Source organism: Musca domestica, unplaced genomic scaffold (genome assembly GCF_030504385.1).
Source record: "Musca domestica strain aabys unplaced genomic scaffold, Musca_domestica.polishedcontigs.V.1.1 60, whole genome shotgun sequence".
Taxonomy (NCBI): Eukaryota; Metazoa; Arthropoda; class Insecta; order Diptera; family Muscidae; genus Musca; species Musca domestica.
The window spans coordinates 487,961-508,335 of NW_026712364.1; positions in this window are offsets into that span (position 1 = coordinate 487,961).

The following is a 20,375-nucleotide window of genomic DNA, read 5'->3' on the forward strand; positions in this document are numbered from 1 at the left end:
TTTCCTGCCAAGAGGCCATTCTGAATTAATGAGAACTGTCGAAATCAGTTCAGCCGTTCTCGAGATATAAGAGATCTTTCAAGCATATCTTCTTTGATAGACATATATATCACAAATATTTTGCTATATATCCGATTTGTTGGATGTTAACATCAATGTAAAGATCAGAAGTAACCTTGTCATGGCTTTATGATTTCGCCGTGATTTAAAATATTCGCGGTTTGATGAAAAATTTTGAATTTTTTCAATACAAAAGATATGGTCTATTTTACCCGCTAAATATTATCCGATGACCACCCAAATTGGTAGGCTTCTTCCCCTCCCTAAACTCCAGCTACATGCGAAATTCCGCGTCTATTGGTCTATAATTGCGAACGGTATAGCTTCTACAAAATCCGACATTTTTTCAGTATTTGGTCCATTTCAACCCCTAAACATTTGGCGATCATCTCCAAAAGCAATAGGGTTCTATTCTGGTCCAAGCCCCACCTACATTCTAAATTTCGTGAAGATCGGGCCATAATTGCGACCTGTAGAGTGATTACAAATTAACATGGACAGACGGACGGACGGACGAACGGACGAACGGACATACATAGCTAGATCGACTCAGCTCGGCGAGCTAGGAAGATCCATATATACTTTCCTATATGGGAAATCAATATTTCGAGGTGTTACATAAATTCTGGCCCAATCAAACTTATAATACCCCCAACACATAGTGTTGTAGGGTATAAAAACCAGTAAAGAAAGTCTTAAAGTCGGGCGGGGCCAACTTTATGATACCCTACACCACTTTAATTAATTAATTTATTAGAGCTCCACATAACAATTAAAAGTTTTTATAGGAGAATTCAATCATACACACTATGACTATAATTATAATTTAAAATTCAAAGGACTAAATATGCCGAAGCATTTGTATCTTTTAAATTCGTACTTGTTTTGCCCATTTGGTGCACAATTAATTTTAAATCGGATAAAAATATATATGGGACCTATATTCAAATCGAAACCGATCTCGATAAAATTTTGCAAAGATATTTCTGAGCTGTATTTGATATATTTCCCTGAATATCGTTGTTACGAGGTGCATATTACGGCTGTGGGTAACAAATACAACAAATCGGATGAACAATATATATGGGAGCTATAGCTATATCTGAACCGATCTTCACCAAATTTGGCATATTACCTTCTATACTCGTATGTGCAAAATTTCATCCCATTTGGGCAAATATTAGACGTTTGGTGCACAATCAAAGGTAAATCGGACGAAGTTATATGTGGGAGCTATATCCAAATCTGAACCGATCTCTATAAAATTTAGCAAATGTGTGCATATTACGGCAGCGGAGGACAAAAATAACAAATCGGATGAACAATATATATGGGAGCTATAGCTATATCTAAACCGATTTCGATCAAATTTGGCATACTTATTTTCAGGTCCTATCTGATCGTTCGTGCAAAATTCCATACTATTCGGACTGATATTACACGTTTGGTGCAAACAAATGATTTGTGCAAAATTTCTTCTGGAAAGGGCAATAAATGCGAACTGTACTTTGTTTACATAAATATATGGACAGACGAACGGACGAACATGCATAAATCGATTCAGAATGTGATTCTATGCAGATCATCAAAAGGAACTATCGGTCTATCTTGTTTCCTTTTGCCTGTTACAAACAAATGCACATATTACCCTGACCACCTTGTGGTGTAGAGTATAAAAATTAAGTTCGGCCGGGCCGAACTTTTAATACAATCTACATAAGGGTAAAGGTAATTTTTTGACATATTTATTGGAAAATGTGGCAAAAATCATTAAAATACCGAATATCGTGAGATACCGCTACATGGGGCTATACAAAACGTGAACCTATGCATACAATGTTTCACCAACGGAGCTAGAACCCATTAGAACCCACAAATACCAATTTTTTGGCAAATCCGCGAAGAAATTTGGCAAAAATCATAAAAATCCGAATATCTGGAGGTTCCGTTATATTGGAGCTCCACCAAACCGTGGACCTATACATACAATGTTTCGCGAACGGATATAGAATCCATTCGCAGAAGAAATCCGTAAAAATATGTGGCAAAAATCATCAAAATACAGAATATCGGTAGGCATCGTTATATAGGGACAATACCTAAACTTGGATCGGTAATCTCATTTTCAATATCAACCATCCTAGACACAATACAATCTGCTAAATTTTGACACTCTACGTTCAACAAACAGACAGACAGACAGACGGACATCGTTAAATCTACTTAGAATTCTATGCTGATTATGAATATATATACTTTATGGGGTCTACGACGAATATTTAAGGATGTTACAAACGGAATGACAAAGTTAATATACCCTCCTTTCCAAGGTGGAGGAAATAAGAACAAAAAAAATGAAATGCATTTTTTATATCACATTTTGAAGATTTTAGCCCCTTTCTCTATAGAATTGCTCCAAATTTGATATTAAGGGTTTGTGACGGTGGTTCGACATAGTCTGTGGGAGTCTACATTTTTGTACCTCCTCCACCATAATATGCAGGGTATATTATGTTTGTCATTCCGTTTGTAACACCTCGACCCCACAAAGTATACACATTCATGATCAGCATAAAATTCTATGTCGATTGAGCGATGTCCGTCCGTCTATCCGTCTGTCTGTCTATCCGTCTGTCCGTTTGTGGAAATCACTCTAGCTTCCGAACGAACGTATATTATGTCTGCAGGACTTTTGGTATTGAAAATGGGCCATGTAGGTTCACGTTTTGGTATAGCACCCATATAACGGTACCACCCCCCCCCCCGGATTTTCATGATTTTATTATTATATTCACCGGAATTGTTTCAAATTTGGTATTTGAAGTTCGTAATGGATACTACAGCCTATGACAGAAAATTGTCTGTGCAGGTTCACGCCTTCGTATAGCCCCCATATAACGGTACCTCCCAAAATTCGGTATTTTGATGATTTTAGCTCCATTATTTACCGGAATCGGTTCAAATTACGTATTTAGAGTTCATAATGGAAACTACAGTCTGTGACAAAAAAATGTCTATGCAGGTCCAGGTCTTCGTATAGGCCCCAGTACCTCCGTATATTCGGTATTTTGACGAGTTTAGGTACAATACCCACCGAAATTGTTTGAGATATCGTATTTGACGTTAGTAATGGATGCTATAGCCTGTGACAGAAAATTGTCTATGCTGGTCCAGGTCTTTGCACAGCTCCAATTTAACGGCACCTCCTTATATACGATATTTTGATGATTTTAGCTACATTTATTCACCGTTTATTTCAAGTATCGAATTTTAATATGGTAATGTCTAATGGTAAAAAATGCCTATGTAGGTCCACGTCGTATAGACCCCAATATATCGGAAATATTCTGTATTTTTAAGATTTAATTGAATTTTTTAAGGATTTTATTTTTTTTTAAATTTCCAAATTCGTTCCAAATGGTGGAGGGTATTCAAAGTTCGGCCCGGCCGAACTTACTGCTTTTAACTTGTTTTTCTTTAATTTCTTTTATTTCTGGTGTTGCACAGTGTTATTAATGACAATTTTCCATTTAATTTCAGAAATCTATTTAATTTGGATTATAAAGCGACAATATTCCCGAAAATCGAATACCTTTGTAAGTAGTGTCCACCAACACGATTGTGGAAAAGCGATTTTATTCTTCGAATATGGAATAAAATTCTTTGTAAAAAAATACGTTTTCCACGCTATATACCCTTAAGTGAGACTGATTTGTTGTGTTGCTGGTAGTTTTTGCGATATATCCAAAATTAGAGGCTTCAAAAAAAAAAAAAAAAAAAAAAATGCAGTGAATTCGTTCGGGACTTTCTTTACAATATATTACAAGCAAAATTACCTAGCAAGTATTCTCATTACCAAATAATGAGTTTTGTACTTTTTAACAATTTTTGATTTGGTCCGTCACTAAATACCCCAAATCAAAACTATCCAGCATTTTTAAAACTACTTGTTCCCTGATTATTAACCGGGAAATAACGACATATTTTTTTAAAATATAAAACGCAAACTTAATGCCAGCTCGCTAAGTTGCGATTACGGGCAAAACAAACAAGTGCTCGGAACAGAGAACAGAAAATTAATAAATCTTTATTATTATTGGGTTAATTAATTTATTGACAATTTTAATTAATATTTACACTAAAACAAAGTCCATTTCCCAGACAAGAGATAAGAAAGGCGACAACAACAAAAACAAGTAAAAAACATTAAGTTCGGCCGGGCCAAACTTTTAATACCCTCCACCTTAGGGTAAAGGAAAAATTAGAAGAAATGTGGCAAAAACCATTAGAATGCCGAATATCGGGAGGTACCGTTATATAAGGGGCTATATCGTGGACCTACACGTGCAATGTTTCGCCAAAGGGGCTAGAACCCATTACGACCTACAGATACCAATTTTCAGACAAATCCGTGAAAAAATGTGGCAAAAATCATCAAATTACCGAATATCGGGAGGTACCGTTATATGGGGGCTATACCAAAACGTGGATCTATAATTTCAATGACTCGCCACACGAACTGGGACCCATTATGATCAACAACTACCAATTTTCAGAGAAATTCTTGAAAAAATGTGTCAAAAAATCATCAAAATACCGAATATTGGGAGGTACCGTTATATACATAAAATGTTACCCCAGTGGAGCTAGAATCCATTACGACTTTCAAAGGTCAATTTTTAGACAAATCCGTTGAAAAATGTGGTAAAAATCACCAAAATACCGAATAACGGGAGGTACCGTTATATGGGGGCTACATGAAAACGTGGACCTATACATATAATGTTACCCCACTGGAGCTAGAATCCATTACGACTTACAAAGGTCAATTTTTAGACAAATCCGTGGAAAAATGTGGCAAAAATAATCAAAATACCGAATATCGGGAGGTACCGTTATATGGGGGCTATACCAAAAAGTGGACCGATATATCCCATTTCCAATACCAACCATCCTAGGGACAATACACACATTTGTGCCAAATTTCAAAGGTCTACGTCAAATAATGTGGGCTCTATCGTGATTTCAACAGACAGACAGACAGACAGACAGACAGACGGACAGACAGACAGACGGACATCGCTAAATCGTCTTAGAATTTTATGCTGATTATGAATATATATACTTTATGGGGTCTACGACGAATATTTAGAGGTGTTACAAACGGAATGACAAAGTTAATATACCCTCCTACCCATGGTGGAGGGTATAAAAAAGGTAATTCAAATACGTTGTAATTATTTATTTACTTATTTAGAAAAAAATGTATATATGACAATTCACTGGGCACGGGATCTAAAAAAAATAATAATAAATAAAATAAAAATATTAATAACAAATTTGAAAGAAAAAAATCCGCAAATGAGTTTTTAAATTTCCCCCACTCGCACACAAATTAAATGTCTCGAAGGCATTTTGAGTCATAACTTTGGTGTTGGGAGAATAGGTTTGCTGGCAACCACCAAATATCAACGGCACCCAACCAACATACCGGCAGACAAACAAACAAACACACACACACACTCACACCTTCCAGCCATCCACAATGGATGAATGAAATCCATGTCTTTTGCCGGCCAATTCGTTGTAGCAGTTAATTTGAAATTTAGCTTTGGGCCAAATTTGACTAGCATAACTTATTCCGTAGCAAAGATTCCGTAATCAAAGAGCAAGGGAAAGAGAGAGAGAGGAACTCTTTCCCTTGCTCTTTGATTATGCCATACGCATGCGAATGCCGGTGTTGGTGTCGGTGCCGCTGATGGTGCCATCCGGACCCAAGGGGTGGGCAACTTAAACTAATAAAAATCACATCAACATCCCCATTAGCAGTTGTCTAATTTTAATCGATGCGAAAATGAAATGAAAACAAAACTAACCAACCAACCAAACATCCAACCGGCCATTCAGGCAAACGAACGCAACGTTGGCTGATACGACGACTCAACATCCCAACAACTTGACGTACATTTATTAAAATAATAAATAAATTATTACTCGTATCATGTTGTTTGGTTGTTTTTGCTGTTGTTGTTGCTATTCTTTTATGTTTAGATTTATGATCAATTTATGTAGAGAGAGAGAGAGAAGATTTCGAGAGAAGTGGGAGGGGGAAGGAAAAGAGGAAACACAACTACTCATCCACTAATATTTGCGTTATAATTTTAAGCCTTAATGGTGTTACCTCAAATCGAATGCTCCACTGACTGGGCTAACTGGCTGGCTGGCTGACTGGTCAGCAATAACCTGAAGATGAATAATTATAAGCCATGATGAAGAGGAAGAAGAAGCTGAAATAACGCTTAATTTTTTGAAAATGAAAAAAGAAATTCTATCCGATTGCCATTCAACACGCAAAGCGATTAGACAATTTCCTTCTTGAGGTGGAGCAGGAGCGTGGAAATTATTATTGGGACTACTATGGGATATTCTAGGGAAAGAAGAGCTTTGAGATTTCTTCTATAGAAAGAAGGCTTCTATGAGGGTCTCAGCCTAGGCTTCTACCCAGCAAACAATTGGTAGTCTTATGTGGCACTTTTTTCATTACTGGTAATGACAACTACATACTCTATGCATTACAAGTATTCTAAAAAAATATCCTAAAAACCCTTGGCGAATTTTAATATTTGGAGGAAAACCTCTATGGGGTCTTACCTGGAAAGGGGCACATACAAGATGTTCCACAGAGAAAATACCTCTATGAGATATTTTGTGAGGTAAAGACCTCTATCTGGAAAAAAGACTTTTTTGAGGTTTTCGACGAAAAGAAGAAAACAACAAAAAAAACAGAAGTTCTCCATGAGTTTTTTTTCTAGAGATGACCACTAAAGAAATCCTCTTAAGAGGTTTCTATAAAATTGATCTCCATGACATCTTCTACAGAGATTGGTCCTAAACAGGGCCATGTACAGGGTGAGATAAAACAAGTTAAAAAGCAGTAAGTTCGGCCGGGCCAAACTTTGAATAACCTCCACCAATTGGAACGAATTTGGAAATTCTCAAAAAATAAAATCCTTAAAAAATTCTGTTAAATTTTAAAAAATACCGAATATTGCCGTTATATTGGGGCCTATACGACGTAGACCTACATAGGCATTGTTTGCCATTAGCCATTACCATATTCAAATACGAAACTTGAAAAAAACGGTGAATAATGTAGCTAAAATCATCAAAATATCGTATATAGAGAGGTACCATTATATCGGAGCTGTGCGAAGACCTGGACCAGCTTAGACAATTTTCTGTCACAGGCTATAGCATCCATTACTAACGTCAAATACGATATCTCAAACAATTTCGGTGGGTATTGTACCTAAACTCGTCAAAATACCGAATATAGGGAGGTACTGATATATGGGGCCTATACGAAGACCTGGACCTGCATAGACATTTTTTTTTGTCACGGACTGTAGTTCCCATTACCAACTCTAAATACGTAATTTGAACCGATTCTGGTGAATAATGGAGCTAAAATCATCAAAATACCGAATTTTGGGAGGTACCGTTATATGGGGGCTATACGAAGACCTGGACCTGCAACGACAATTTTCTGTCATAGGCTGTAGCATCCATTACGAATCTCAAATACCAAATTTGAAACAATTCCGGTGAATAATGTCGCTAAAATCATCAAAATACCGCATATCGGGATGTACCGTTATATGGGGGCTACATGAAAACTTGGACCTACATAGCCCATTTACGAACTTAACCTGCCTACTGGAAAAATAAACACGTGTGCAAAATTTTAGCCTTCTATCTCGATTCGTTCCAAAGATAGCGTGATTACAATAGACAGGCGGACAGACAGACAGACAGACGGACATGGAAAATATGCAACAAAGTCCAGACCCATAATGTTTACATTATTTTTTAAATTATATTGAATGAAAGCAAAAAATGTCGGAAATAGCATCAACCTTTAGAATAAGTTTAGATTTGTTCGAATTGGTCACCTTTGGCACGAATTATGGCCTTCAAACGGCCAATGAAAGCGTCACACGCTCCCCGAATGTTGATCTGCGGTAGTTTGGCCCATTCCTGGCGAAACGCTTGCTTGAGGTGATCGAAAAACATTGGAATTTTTTAGTGTCAACCTTGCTTTCCAAAATACTCCAGACAGAATAGTCCAACGGATTAGTATCCGGAGATTTTGGTGGCCATTGTGCGCTGGAAATGAAGCGAAGAACATCATTTTGTAACCTACTCGGGTGGTGTGTGAGTGCGATGGTGCTGAGTCATGTTGGAATGTCCAAGGTCTGCTGCCAAAATGTTTGCGTGCCCAAGGCTTTAATACACCCTCCAGAATATTTTCGCTATAATATTCGGCACTTATTTTGAAGCCACGGTCGATCAATACGAGCTGCGGTGACTAGGAGACCACTACGGGGGTTTCCTATTAAAGAAGTCTTCTTTAGGGGTTTCTATAGAATTAGATCTCCATGACATCTTCTACGGAGATAGGTATAAAAAGGGGCAGGCAGAGGGAGAGAGTAGCTCATTTATGTTCTCCCAATTGTTACTCTCTGTCTACATTTTTATTACATAACCCTGATTCTGAGAGTAGAAAGAATTAGGCTCATTGAAGGTACTTGTACCTATTTTTGCCTGGATCTGGTCTAAAAGGCATTCTATGATATGAGGCCTTCAGACCTCATCAAACTTAGACCAAGTTTGAAGATGGGCAATATTGGTCCGATCTCTTCACACAAGTGGTCAAAATGAAAAATAATTTGCCAATTGAAGTATCTTTTCATAGAAGACCCCCAAACCTTTCCTTTTAACCGAAACTTTCATGATTTGTTCCAACTTTGTGGCATCATCTATGGAGAGAAGGTCTTAAGAGGTGCTCCATAGAATGGAAGGCTTCTTAGAAGACTTTTATGGAAAAAAGTCTAAAAAGTGTTTTATGGAAAAATGTCCTCTATGGCAAGAATAGCTCTAAGAAGGGTTCTCTAAAAAGAGGTGCTTTCTTAGGTCTTCTTTGGAAAGATATCCATTGCGTCTTTTATGGAGACATCCATGATATCTTCCACTAACAGAGAGAAGATTTTTGTGAGATCTTTTATTGAAAGAAGATCCCTATGCGTTCTTCTGTCTTCTTCTACAGAGAAAAAGCCTCTATGTGGTCTTCCAAAGAAAATCGACATTTAAAAGGTATATGAAATCGAAATAACAGCTTTAGACCGTTGATTTATTTGAACGAAATCCGTTTCAAGACATTTGGAGCCGATCAAGCAATTATATAACATATATCGCTGTTGATTTGGCTGGTCTTCGGCGCCCAGACAAAAATGGCTCAAGAATCTTAAAATTTAGGGCCGAGATACGTTTTCGTTCCATAGGGGTAAGAAAGGTACAAAAAGATACCTTGTAATGTTAATATTGTCCGATACTAGAACTCCCAATTTGTTTACCCTGGGTGTCCGTCCGTCTATCCATCCGTCAATCCACATTAATTTTGAATCATGCTAGAGGTGGCAATTATTGTCCGATCCTCTCGAAATTTTGCATGAAGTTAGAGTTAGGGTCAGGACAGAAGCCTTTTGTTGGGAGTGATGATTGCAAATTATTAAGAGGGTGAAATGGACAAAAACTAATTTATTTTCTTATTTTGCAGTCGCTTTATGGGTCACAATTATGGACCCATCGAAGCGTAATTTTGCGTGTGGTTAGATTTTAAGATAGGGCAGAACCTTATAATTTTGGACGGGCTTCTAGAAATAATTAGCGGGTGAAAATCTCAAAAACTTCAATGCAATGTAGATAATACAGGACGACGTCAAGGAAGGAACGGCAGAATACAGCAACATCAGCAGAAATCGTTCGAAAAGTAAAGAAGCGACTTGATCGAAACCCGTGTCGCAGTGGCCGAAAAATGACTCGTGAGCTGAACATGTCGGAATAATCCATTCGGCAAATAGCTCGGGGTGACGCCATTGAAATTCAAAAAAGTGCAAGAACTTACAGATGATAGAAAATAGACTCAAAAGAACTAAAGAATTGCTTCGCTTGGCCGAAAGTTGTGAACTGCCGAAGTTGGTTTTCTCCAATGAGGAAACATTCGTTGTCCAGCAGGTCAGATGAAAATGTGCACCTTCGGCTGGCCACCGCCATAACAGCCGATGATTGCTCTCCGCTCGTATTAATCGACCGTGGCATCAGAATAAATGCCGAATATTATTGCGAAAATATTCTGGAGGGTGTATTAAAGCCTTGGGCACGCAAACATTTTGGCCGCAGACCTTGGACATTCCAACAGGACTCAGAACTCAGCACAATCGCACTCAGCACGCGCCACCCAAGAATGGTTGGTTACAAAATGAGGTTCCCCGCTTCATTTCCAGCGCACAATGGCCACCAAAATCTCCGGATACCAATCCGTTTGACTACTGTATCTGGAGTATTTTGGAAAGTAAAGTTGGCACTAAAGAATACCAAAGTGTCGATCACATTAAGCAACCACTTCGCCGGGAATGGGTCAAAATACCGCAGAACAGCATTCGGGCAGCGTGTAACGGTTTCATTGGCCGTTTGAAGGCCATAATTTGTGCCAAAAGTGACCAATTCGAACAAATCTAAACTTATTCTAAAATTTGAAGCTATTTCTGACATTTTTTGCTTTCATTCAATAAAATTAAAAAATCTAAAAATTACGGCGTTTGACTTTGATGCAGTTTTTTATCTCAACCTGTATATCGGCAAAACTGGCTGATGCGTTCTAAGTAATTTTACGTACGAAGGAGAGCTCTTCTTTGCATCATAGAGTTTTTTAAGACCCTAAAAAGCTTTTCTTCCAGAAAATAGGAATCCTCTTTTTATAAAAGACTTCATGGAGGTCTAATTTATTTTCCTAGAAAACCATAATCGGCCTCTTCTCTCCATTTAAACTAAAAACCTCTAGACCCCTTTTTCAATACAAGACCTCATAATGGTTTTTTTTCATGGACCATCCAAATAAATCTTCTTTTCATAGAAACCCCGATTGAGTTTACCTCTATATAGAAGAACCCGTGAGGATCGTCCCTCCATTGAAGGCCTCTGCAAGCCCCTCTTCCACCCAATTTCCTTGCCCCCTGTTAGTATGCGTCTATGTTGTTGTCTCTGACATTGATTTTCTTCTTGTGGTTGTCGTTGTTGTTGTTGTCATTGGTGTTTGTTATCTTAATTTCAGGTTCAAATGCTTAATGTTTGAATATCGTGTTTTCAAATTGTTTCAGTTTAAGCGGTTATTAATGGTCAAATCGGTCACTGAATCTGTGATAGCTACATGGAAACATTGTTTCCACCGAGGGGGAGAGAGGGAAGCGAGAGAGATTCAATTTTACATCCATAAGAGAGGGGGGACGAAAGGGGGCTAAAGAAAGAACTTTGAATATGCATTAGCTGTTGAGCATCAAAATAGGCGCCGTATATTGTTTGGATGGTGGGCTGGTTGGTCGGTCAGTTGGTTGGTTGGTTGGTTGTCCACTTCGTGGTTATGGTCTGACGTAGTTCTACTATGAATAGATATGATAATGAAGTTGTTAATGTCGGCGCAAAAAAGTCAAATAACAGCAGTCAGAGCCAACCTTAACGACAACAACAAGAACAACAGCTGATACAACGGCAGTCATGCAAACGATCAACGGTGTGCCAGTGTGAACCATCGGCGAATAGAGAAAATCTGCCAAAAGCTGAATAGCCTCAAATAACTGGAGAAATGTATGAATGAATTAAAAGTTGTTGTTGTTGTTGTTTTTTTTTTTTTGTTCAATAATTACATTTGTTTAAGGGTTTCTTTTTATATAAAGTTGTTGAAATGGCAACAACAAGATCAGATGTTTTTTATGGGACTCCAGTTACCCATAGAAGAGGTGTTTTACAGAAAATCTATCCGACCAACAAGAGAGAGAGAGAGAGAGAGGATACCTATTCTAGAGAGAGAAGACCTATAGAAGGGGTCATCTGTTTAAAATCAATTGAACTATTAGAAAACCATTCTACCCAACCGGGGGGATGTTATATACAACATCAATTTTGTCCATAGCGGAGCGGTGGACTTACACTTCTTAAAAATGCACATTCTTCTCCCATGTGAAACTTCTATTAAATATGGTAGGCCTTTTTTATTTCTCTTAAAATTGTCCTATTCTTTTAATTTTGAGCTATTATCTTATTATTAATTTTTGCCTCGGTCCGAAGATACCTAGGGTCGAAAACATACGACCTATTTTGGCCACATCAAATGATATTTATTTACCATATGGCAGAGGGTATATTAATGACATTTTTATACCCTCAGCCATATGGGTACAGAGGGTATATATCATTTGATATGGCCAAAACATGCCTCAGCGAAATAACGGTTTTAGACACTAGGTTCTTTGGTCCAAATCCATTTCTTGACATTTGAAGTCGGGGTTCGTTTGTCTGGCTGATGTGCACGATCACTCTCGAAGCGAGTATCCGATTTGGTCCATATTTGGTAGATCGTAATATTATTGTCAAACTTAGGTCGAGTTCGGAGAAGGGCAACATCGATCCACTTCTTCTGGTACCTTCCCACAAATGGTCAAAATTTTCAAAGAAAATAAATTACATCAGAGAATGAGGATCACTCGATTTTGTGCAAACCTTGGAAATCCAATATTTTTGATGAATGCTAGGTCAGGTGCGAAAACATCGGATAACATCGGCGCCCTCAATATTTCTATCAATACAAGATATGTTGTGTAGGTGAAATACATAAGACCACTTCTTGTGGCACCTCCCCCACAACGGGTCAAAATTACAAAATTTTAACTTCACAACATTTTTAATAACTCAAAAACTTACAAAAAGATAGGATACATCGGTCAACTCCTTCTGGTACCTCCCCCACAACGGATCAACATTTTTAATGCCCATGAAGGCTGTAAAACGCAAACAGTCTATCTGACTTCTTTCAAACCTGGCATATCCCAATATTTCTAGCAACACATGACCTGGTGTCAAAAAGGAATATATCGGACCCCTTCTTCTGGTACCTAACCCAGAATGGATCAACATATTGATTAACCAAAACTATCATAAAATTGAGCATCCAATTCTCTACCACTTCACATAATCCAAGATTTTTACTATGACAAGACCTGCTGTGAAGATGGACAATATCGGCCCACTGCATCAAGTACCTCCCCACCAAAGTTCAAAAATTTGGAATAATTATAACTCTTCTAAAATGTGAAATAATGGTCCGATTGTCTTCAAATTTCATATATTCCAATACATTTATCAATACAAGATCGGGTGTGATGATGGACAATATCGGTCAACTCCATCAAGTACCTCCACCACAAAGGGTCAAAATTTTGAATAGCCAAAACGATCATAAAATCCGAACTGAACAACCAATTCTCTTAAAATTTCAGATAATCGAATATTTCTACTTAGACAAGACCTGATGCGAAGATGGGTAATATCGGCCCACTGCATCAAGTACGTCACCCACAAACGGTCAAAATTTGGAATAATTATAACTCTTCTAAAATGTGAAATAATGGTCCGATTGGCTTAAAATTTCATGTATTTCAATATTTTTATTAATGCAAGACCTGGTGAAAAAGAGGAGGAGGACGGACCCCTCCTTCTGGTACCTCCGCCACAAAGAGGTCAACATTTTGAAAAACCATGAAACTCATACAACTCGAAATTAGCACCCGATTCCTTTCAATCTCAGCACATCTCAATATTTCTAACAACACAAAACCTGATGAGAAAAAGGAATATATTGGACCACACCTTCTGGTACTTCACCTACAACGGGTCAAAATTTTGAATAACCAAAATGCTGATACAATGCGAAATAAGCTTCCGATCTTCTTCATATTTCACAGATCCCATTACTTCTACCAACACTACATCTGCTGTGAAAATGGTATTTTTCGGTCTACTCCTTCTGGCAACTCTCCCACATAGGGTCAAAATTTTGAATATCCACCAAACTCATAAAGCGCGAAATTAACAGCGGATTTTATTAAGATTTGGTAAATCTCAATATTTCCATCAACAAAAGATCTGTTATAAAGGTGACATATATCGTATCATTTCTTCTGGTACCTCCCCCACAAAGGATCAAAGTTTTGAATAATCAAAACGATTATGAAATCCGAAATAACCATCCAGTTCTCTGCATATTTCACACTTACCATTATTTTCTACTAACACAAGATCTGCTCTGAAAACGGGATATATCGGTCCACTCCTTGTGGTACCTCCACCACAAAGAGTCAAAATTTTGAATATCCATGAAGTTCATAAAACGCGAAATTAATATCCGATTCTATTCCGATTTTGTATATCTCAATATTTTCATCAACACAAAATCTTTTATAAATATGGTAGGAATCGGAACATTTCTTCTGGTACCTTCCTTACATAGGGTTTAAAATTTTGAAAAACAAAACGCTCAAAGAAAACGAAATAAGCACCCAACTCTCCTCAAATTTCACACATACAAACATTTTTGCTACCACAGAATCTGTTGTGGTGAATTATATATACCTGCGAGCCCCTTCTGGTACCTCACCCACAAAAGGTCACAATTTTCAGTACTTTTATCTGTCATAACTTATATATAGGGTAAGTTAAGCAGACTGTTGTAAGCAAGTTTAGACTGCTGTCATTTCTAAGCCATTCGTCCGACAGCTGTTAAAATTATTCCGGTGATAGCTCATTATATTGTTTACAAGCGCACAAAAGCATTTTGGTGAAAATTTTTCCAGAAAAAATAATTATTCGTGATGGAATGGAAGCGTGATAGTGTGATTTCTTTAAATTCGGCTGGAAAACCCCAAATGGCTATCGTTAGAGCACTCCAGCATTTAAATGTGAATAAATCTTTTGTGTCTCGTATCATTGCTCGTTACCGTGATACTGGTAGCGTAGTCCGACATCAGCAGAAATGGTTCGAAAAGTAAAGAAGCGACTTGATCGAAACCCGCGTCGCAGTGGCCGAAAAATGGCTCGTGAGCTGAACATATCGCAATATTCCATTCGGCAAATATTGAAAAATGAGCTCGGGGTAAAGCCATTGCCATTGAAATTCCAAAAAGTGCAAGAACTTACACCGCAACAGAAAGACAATAGACTCAAAAGAGCTAAAGAGTTGCTTCGCTTGGCCGAAAGTGGTGAACTGCCGAATTTGGTTTTCTCCGTCTCCGATGAGAAGACATTCGTTGTCTAGCAGTTTGTAAACGAACAAAATTATGGTGTTTACTTGCCAAAGAGGTCAGCTGAAAATGTGCACCTTCGGTTGGCCACAAGACCAGACACTCAAGCGCCGGCCATGGTGATGGTGTGGGCCGCCATAACAGCCTATGGTCGCTTTCCACCGTGGAATCAGAATAAATACCGAATATTATCGCGAAAATATTCTGGAGGGTGTTGTAAAGCCTTGGGCACTCAAACATTTTTGCCGCAGACCTTGGACATTCCAACAGGACTCAGCACACGCCACCTAAGAATGGTTACAAAATTAGTTTCCACGCTTCATTTCCAGCGCACAATGGCCACCAAAATCCCCGGATACCAATCCGTTGGACTATTGTTTCTGGAGTATTTTGGAAAGGAAGATTGGCACTAAAAAATACGAAAGTGTCGATCGCCTCCAGCAAGCGCTTCGCCGAGAATGGGCCAAAATACCGCAGAGCAACATTCGGGCAGCGTGTGGTTTCATTGGTCGTTTGAAGGCCATAATTCGTGCCAAATGTGACCAATTCGAACAAATCTAAATTTATTCTAAAATTTGATGCTATTTCCGTCATTTTTTGCTTTCATTCAATAAAATTAAAAAAAAAAATTAAAAATAAGGCAGTTTTTTATCTCACCCGTATATCTAAATATTTCTCTCAACCAGACACCGGAGCTAAATATGGAATTTAAGATTTCACATAAAATTGGACAACTAAATTAATTTTCTTCTAATTTTTTCCATACCAATACTTTTATCTGTATTAGCTGAAGTGTGAAAACGGAAATCTTTGGTCAACTATATCTGGTACCTCACGCATATTTTAACATTTTCTACAAATTATCACATATCACATATAAAGTGCAGGAAGTAGTCGATGTAGTCCAAACCTGACATGTCGCAATTTTTATGTCATATTTATTTATATCCGATACGAAGTGAACAATATTGACCCATTCCTTCGGAACCTATGCCCTATAGGGTCAACAATTTTAATAATCATAGCAGAAGTCAAAAAACACTTAAATAAATAAACTTTGGCTGGGGGTATACATCTGTCGGCAAATCCGACTGAAACTTTATAACTTGTTTTTATACCCTACAACACTATGTGTTGGGGGTATTATAAGTTTGATTGGGCCAAAAATTATGTAACACCTCCAAATATTGATTTCCCACATAGGAAAGTATATATGGATCTTCCTATCTCGCCGAGTTGAGTCGATCTAGCTATGTATGTCCGTCCGTCCGTCTGTCCGTCTGTCCATGTTAATTTGTAATCACTCTACAGGTCGGAATTATGGCCCGATCTTCAGGAAATTTAGAATGGAGGTGGGGATAAGGCCAGAATAGAACCATATTTTTTTGGAGATTATTTAGGGGCCGAAATGGACCAAAAATTGAAAAAATTCCTGATTTTGCAGTTGCTCTACAGGTCGCAATTATAGACCAATCAAAGCGGAAGTTAGCATGGGGCTAGAGCTTACGGCTGGGCAGAAGTCTTTCAATTTTGATGATCATCGGGTAATATTTAGTGGGTGAAATAGGCCACAACATTTGTGTTAAATGAAAGTCAAATTTTCCCTTAAACCGCGAATATTTTTAATCCCGGGGAAATCACAAATAGACGAACAGGTCAATTCTGACCGTTACGTAGATGCCGATAGTAAATATATCGGATATATATAGCGAAATATATACAATGTATTTATACAAAGGAAGGGGATGTTAGCTAGAATGCTTATATCTCCAGAATGGCTGCACTTATTTTGACAAATTTTGTCAATTCTGAATGCCCTCCTGACATAAAAGAATAAAATCTAAAAAAATAACATACAAGTAAGCCAATAATGATGTTAATATAGATTTTGTAGTATTTTGTGACATTTTTTTATTTTTTCATATTTTTTCTCGCATGCGATTTTTTCAAGTTGACTTTTAATATTTTGTAATATTTTTTCACCTCACAACACAGGTTGGGAATATTATATAAGTATTGCAAATATTGTCCGATTCTTGCGAAAATTTTCACAAGGGTAGGGTTGGGCTCAGAAGGGCTAGGCCTATTGTTTTCAAAGATGTCCGCAATATATTAGGGGCCTGAAATGGACCAACAACTAACAATGTTCCTGATTTTGCAGCCGTTATAAAGGTCACAAATAGAAATCAGAGGACACGAAATCTCGCATAAAGTTAGAGTTTAGGACAGCGGGTACAATGGACCACTTTGTGTGAAAAAAAAAAAAACTAGCGTTACTTACAGGCGATATTCGAAATACACAAAATACGAACTTCTGGCTTTTTTATGCTGATTTCGTTGACGAATATAGCCAAATATCGCAGACAAGCAAATCATATAGATGAGCCTAAATTTGGAGATACAGAGGGGCCTCTTGCTTTTGGAGATGATTGCAAAATATTTAGGGTTTAAAATTAACCAAATACAGACATGTTTTTCCGATCACTCAATTGAAGCCAATCGACACGCCTGTAAAGAGAGTTAAGGACAGGGAAGAATTCTAACATTTTGGTTGACCATTGGATTATATTTAGCTGTAAAATGGACTACAACAACTAACAGCCCGACAGAGTGCATAAATGTTGGACAAATGTCCCTAGTCAAAATCCTAATTTCAAAAGCGAAATCTTGCAAAATGGATTTGGACATAAGGGGACTGCTATCATTATGTAGTGTTGTAGGGTATAACATAGTCGGCCCCGCACGACTATAGCCTTTGCTTACTTGTTTTTTTTAATAATTTAAATTTATTCCAGAACTATATTTTCCCGATATTTCACATATAAAGTTATTATGACAATCCCTCATAAAAAAATCTTCTCTTAATAGTCTCCTAAATTCCGAAGACAAACACAATCATCTGTGTATGTGTGTGTGTGCGCTCAGTACAAAATTTTCTGTCTTTGGCTGAAGTTGAAGAATTTTTAATTGTTGCCGCCAATTAATTTGCATGTAAACACAAATTGATCGCAACACACAGAGCCAAGGAGCCCAGGCAACCATAAAGTGAGTCCGGCCAGTCAGTGGCCGCCCTAATGCAAGTACCACATTGCCAATCGAGAGACACTCTGGATGCTATTTACCCCCAGCGCAATGTTCGCTTGCTACTTGACCGACCGTCCGCTGTGTCGTTTGTTTTGTTTTCGCATTTAGCACATTGACTTATGCCAAGTCATGCTGATCTAGCCCTGCCACCCTTACTCCTTCACACCACCTAAGACGGCATTGCAGCTCCCTCGTAGTCGGTTGCAACAACTTTTTATTAAATGGACCACAAATTACAAGACACACAGAGCTACTGAGAGACAGACAGCGAAGTACTTTCGACTACTTCAACTGCAAATGATCTCTGGGCCGATTGCTGGTACACGTCCGCCGCGGCATCAAGTCCACTTCGCATCGAAGTAATATTGGAGCAGCCAACTGGGCGTTGTTGACATAGCAGCCGGGTACTTAAGAACTTGATGATCATTGGTAAGGGGAGAGGGGGGATAGGAGCAAACAGTGGTAATGAAAATCATAAACATAAAATATCGATGAGGAGCATTTTTACAAGCGGACTTCTGTAATGAAATGTTCTGGAGACGAAATTTCGTCCTTCGGGCTTTCTTAGATGAAGATCTTAGAAAAACTCTTTGCGTATACCTTCTTGGGTTTCCATGAGAATATCACCATATCATTTATAAGAAGACTTTCAGGACATATCTGCATTCTAGGTGAATACCTTCCATTATCTGATATGGCAAAGACTTTTAGGTTTTTCCATTGGAAAGCTTCCAGACCACATTTGGAAAGATATCTTATATAAGAACATTCTTTTCTCTTCTACGGGCTTCGCCCCTTCTTTGAGAAGAGAGAGGGACTTCTTACCTTCTACAGAAAAAGTTTCTTCTCCTCTAAAGGAAGAGCTTTTTTCTACAAAAATAACTCCTTTTCTTCTATGAGAGAAAGGCATGTGGGAACTGCTTCTGCTGTTTTATGAGAAGAGCTTCTGCTCTTCAGTGGTAGACCTGAAGTTTTTCTGTTAGACACCTTGGATATTTAGTGGGAAAACATTCGCCTTTTCTGTGGAAGAACTTCGGCTCATCAGCAAGGCCTACGACTCTTCTAGGAGAAGAGCTCCGACTCTTCTACGAGAAGCAGAGCTCCGACTCTTCTACGAGAAGCAGAGCTCCGACTCTTCTACGAGAAGTAGAGCTCCGACTCTTCTACGAGAAGAAGAGCTCCGAATCTTTTTGGAGAAGACCTCCTGCTCTTCTCGGAGAAGACCTCCTGCTCTTCTCGGAGAAGACCTCTTGCTCTTCTCGGAGAAGATCCCCTGCTCTTCTCGGAGAAGACCTTCTTCTCTTCTCGGAGAAGACCTCATTCTCTTCCCGGAGGAGACCTTCGTCTCTTCTGCGAGAAGAGCTCCGACTCTTCTACGAGAAGATCTTCGATCCTTCTACGAGAAGAGCTCCGACTCTTCAACGAGAAGAGCTCCGACTCTTCAACGAGAAGAGCTCCGACTCTTCAACGAGAAGAGCTCCGACTCTTCAACGAGAAGAGCTCCGACTCTTCAACGAGAAGAGCTCCGACTCTTCAACGAGAAGAGCTCCGACTCTTCAACGAGAAGAGCTCCGACTCTTCTACGAAGATAAGCTTCGACTCTTCTACGAGAAGGCCTTCTGCTCTTCTATGAGAAGGCCTTCTGCTCTTCTATGAGAAGGCCTTCTGCTCTTCTATGAGAAGGCCTTCTGCTCTTCTATGAGAAGGCCTTCTGCTCTTCTATGGTGAAGACCTTAAGCTCTTCTATGGTGAAGACCTTAAGCTCTTCTATGGTGAAGACCTTAAGCTCTTCTATGGTGAAGACCTTAAGCTCTTCTATGGTGAAGACCTTAAGCTCTTCTATGGTGAAGACCTTAAGCTCTTCTATGGTGAAGACCTTAAGCTCTTCTATGGTGAAGACCTTAAGCTCTTCTATGGTGAAGACCTTAAGCTCTTCTATGGTGAAGACCTTAAGCTCTTCTATGGTGAAGACCTTAAGCTCTTCTATGGTGAAGACCTTAAGCTCTTCTATGGTGAAGACCTTAAGCTCTTCTATGGTGAAGA